The sequence below is a fragment of the Neltuma alba genome, unplaced genomic scaffold (genome assembly GCF_004799145.2).
Source record: "Neltuma alba isolate B1F8T4 unplaced genomic scaffold, ASM479914v2 tig00001793_pilon, whole genome shotgun sequence".
In the NCBI taxonomy this organism is placed as follows: Eukaryota; Viridiplantae; Streptophyta; class Magnoliopsida; order Fabales; family Fabaceae; genus Neltuma; species Neltuma alba.
The window spans coordinates 26167-30575 of record NW_021632617.1 but is presented as its reverse complement, the minus strand read 5'-3'; the positions used below and the strand labels follow the sequence as shown (position 1 = coordinate 30575).

Genomic DNA, 4409 nt, shown 5'->3' with positions numbered 1-4409 from the left:
ATTGAAGGAGAAAGAAAAAACTTATCCCTAGAAATAGCTGAAAATTAAAGGAGTATGAAAAAACATAGATGTGCACCTCAGTCAGAATATAGTTTGATTGGTGCTTAAAATGTACATGTTCATAAATCGTAACCCATTGATAAGCCACCAATTTTAAGGAAGGAATGAACCGGAAAAAAAACAAAAACAAAAGAAAAGAAAAAGAAACCAAACCTACTAGTAGAATACATGTAAAGGAATAAGACCCAAATTATCTGGCATGCTTCATTACATCAACATAAACAAAGTCATGTTTAAGGAAGTGTATGATCACACTTACACATCATTTCTCATCTACAGTAAGCATTTTAGAGGTGTCAGCAAGTGCGATTAATCATTCTAACCTATCTGCCAAGTTAGAAAGGCCAGAAGCAGCATCATAACCTAGTGACAGAGCCACATAATCAAAATATCAGTTGTCACATAGATAAGAACACTAAAATCTAGCTAGTTCAATTACATAGCCATATCAACATGTTCCAGAATCAGCATGTACTGTACTGGAAATAACAGCAAGCAATTGTGACTGCAACCAAAAGCAAATATTCCATTAGAATTCCAAGCACAAATATTATTTATCGAAGTAAATGCATGACTGAAAAATGCAGCCATTCACTTCCTCAATCATAAATTACCCCAACCATCATAATCGAATCTTAATAAGTTCTGTAAACTGCTTCTCTTGCATCATTCATCCATTCCCTCATTGCCTCAATTCCCAGGTCTTGGGTTGATAAATATAGTTCATAAATATGCATGTAAACTATTTCAAAACAAGATCGATTCTGAAAGAATACACAGACAATAAGGAGTTTTACATGACTGTAGTCGCAAGCCCAGAGCAAACCATGAAAGTCAAACCACAAAAATCAGAGCCGGAAGAGCTTATAAGAAGCAATTTATTTACATTCCTGATTGGGCAATGAGAAGAGCATACACGACACAGGCTAATTATAACCCTGATTATTACAGTAATCAATTTTCAGTTACTTTCAAAATGATGAAAATTAAATTAAAAATATTTTTAATTTAATGCCCCACACCACATTAAATACAAGTAATAAGCTGAATCATGTAAACGCCGTTACAGATCCAGAGGATCATCAGATTTAGAGACATCACAGAATTAATTTCTACTGAATTTTTTGTTGGCCTGAAATCGATTGATTGAATTTAAATGATGAGTCCATGAAGCTCGTCGATAATGATGAGGACAGATAACACTACTGTAACTTTAACAGGAAATCATCATAAAACAAGTATAAAAATCTACCAACCATAGAATTTCATCAGCTTCATGACTTCTGAATATATGATGACGACCAAACACTTCTGGTATCCCAATGCAGGAATGCTCTCACAGCCAAAGATCTCCCGAAGCTTTGCATCACTAGTATTGTCATAGGATTCAGTGGATCCTAGGAACAATATTGCAGGATCAAGTCAATATGTTGATTCCCATTTCCCAGCAATTATTCATTATAAAACTTAGCCCCTGAGCAATCTTAGGAAAATCAAACTCTTGCATCATCCTTTTCCTACGACATTTAGCTCTACCTGAATGTTAACTTTTCCTCCACAATGTCCAAAAGGGACTGGAAAGGAAAGACGGGGTGTAACTTAATATGATCTGTAGTAACAGATATATTAATAAATTTGGATAACAAATACTAACATTAATTTTATCTTCTTTGCCCATTGATATAAAAGCTTTTACAACTTGAGCTTTGCTAAATATAAGACACAAGAACTAATATAAAAGTGGTATTGCAAGCCTCATTCAAGATTTAACCATACTCAGTGAAATAGAAATGAAATTACGCAATACAGAATTAACGCAAGATACTGATGCAAAAGTAAATATAAGAACACAACAAATAGGGGGGAAAAAAATTAAAAAAACCATATGAATTTAGATGTTTAGAGAGATGTTGAGTGGAGTATCCAATGCATAAATCGCAACAGACCTTATTAACTCACAGATCTACATTAGTTATGAGAATTGCAATGTTGATTAACAATTATCATAATGCTCACCTCTAGCTGATTAACTTTATATACTCCCAAATTCGTCTTAAAAACCTCCGACTGAAGCAATTTCCCTCCAGTAGTACCAAAAAAGTAGCAAGTGTATCAGATATAATTACAGAGAGTGAAGCGGATTCAGCACTTTGTGTTCCTGGCTCCACATCTGCTTCTGCTTCTTTCGAACTGGCTGTTCTGAAAGTGAAAATATACAAAGAATTCAAACAGTGACCTAAAGCACAACATCATAAATATATCCCCATAATCTAGATACCTACTTGTTGGTTCCAGTGGGATGATGTGTTTAGCTAGCAGCTTATTCATCTTGAACATGTCAGTACAATCTGTCTCAAACACCACACGCAGCTCGTCTTGCAAATGATTTTCCTTTGGTTGCTAGGGTCTTGGAGATTGTTTTTCCTTATGTAAGCCCACAGTGTTTCACAATCTAAACAGTACACATCACAAAATAGCAATCCTGCTAGGAACATATAAAAAATGAGCAAAGTTGCTGATGAACTTCTAAAATATTAATTTGAACCTCAGTTTTTGGTAATGCTGGCTGGCCAACAATAACCTGCAGTTCAGGGGAAACACCGCAAAGTTTGTTGAGGCCTCCTGGGCCACCTCTTCTCTTTGCTTTAGTTGAGTACTGCAAGGAGAAAGAATTCATTACTCGTAAGCCAGGCAATCATCACAGTCATGTTTGATCATGATAGATCTTGTCAATAGACACAACAACAATTTTGATAAGCTGTATAAATAAGAAAAAGATTTCCATCATCAGTAAACTTGGCATGATTAGAAAATTGATGGGGGACTCTGCCTTATTCTAAATAGAAATATCATGCGACAGTAACGTTTAAATGCATCTGCCAACTGCTATATTCCATGTACAAAACAGAGGGTTATACAGCTACAGCAGCATGCTCAACAAAGCAAAAGCAAAAATTGAGAACATCAAGACAGAGCTTTAGAATTGAGACTGTGAACATGTTATGTTCATAAATTATCTACCAGAATTGTTAGATAAAGAGCAGACACATGCGATGATACTCCAGGAGACAAGACCGGTTAGCCAACTGGGATAGATTTGACACAAGAGACTTCCTACAATCACGGATATCAAGCAAAGTCTTCTCATCTATGCTGTAATTTGTCATAATTAAACGCTCAAGCAATGGAGAGTACAGCTATTGCCTTCACTGCATACTTGATCACAGGCTTAACTCTTCTAAACAGACCCAGTGGCTTACTGATTGTTAAAAGACAAAAAGACGCAGACAGGATAACTAGATGGCTTCAAACTAAATTACGCCACACATTAGCTGATACTGCCCCAGACGAGCAACGAGCTGACTCTGAGACCCACTATTGAAGTAGAATCACTAAGCCTAATCCCCCTAGAGTTCGCTGTCCACTTCTATTCCTTCCACTCAACACTCACACGAACACACAGACAGAACAAAATGAGAAGAACGAACCATTTTCAAACCCTACCTCTCCTTGGGGGCCTCAATGCCCAATTAGAGGGGGGGTTCGTGGCCGGTTCCATCGGCGGCGCGGTGGTAGCATCCGGTTTAACGGCCGCAGGATGAGAGGTGAAGCTTTGGAATGCCGAGTTACCGGAGTAGGAGGAGCGGTTTGAAAATTAGGGGTTTCGAGAAAGGATGATGTTGTCCTTCGAAGGGGGTGGTACGAGGTGAAGGATGAGGATGCTGTGGCTGTAGCAAGGGGTTGCTGTGATGCGGCGACGGAGGCGGCCGCGGTGGGTAAGATCCAAACAAAAGGTTAATCTGTTCGGTGATGAAGTCGAGTTGGGTAAGGTCGTGGGCCGAGCTTGGCCTGAAGCTCCTGCACAACTTATTGAAGGTGGTGAAGCTTCTTCTAGGGTTTGAATCCCTGAAGAGAGATTGTACGGCTTGCGATATTTCCTGGTCTGTAACCATTTTCCTCCTTTTCCCTTTTAACTGAAATTAACGGACAGTGTCTCTCTCTCTCCTCCCTCCTTCCTCGTCTCTCTCTCTCTCCAAGTTCTCTCTTTCTCCTCTCTCTCCTTCTGCTTCTCTCTTTCTCTCTCATTGTCTCCATTTCAAACAGATAATGACAGAACCGATTTTTCGGTAAGTCTTGGGCCAGTGCTTGAGTGGTGCGGAAGGCTCAATAATAGATCGCCACGTGTCTCGTATGCCTTTTCAGCTCTCTTTTGTTTGTTGTTGGAATTTTCGGCTCTTATTTTCTTTCTTCATGCTGATGCTCTGGGCTTATGAGCTAGGGATGTTTAACAATTTAAAAACAAAGCACTCTTGAATTTTAAAGCATGATTTGACTTAAAAATTATGTAA

General features: G+C 38.4%; 1 pseudogene; it reads right to left on the bottom strand.

Moving 5' to 3' along the window:
• Positions 1-383: 383 nt before the first annotated feature.
• LOC114711695 (uncharacterized) lies at positions 384-4013 on the bottom strand (annotated as a pseudogene).
• Between the last annotated feature and the right edge of the window lie 396 nt (positions 4014-4409).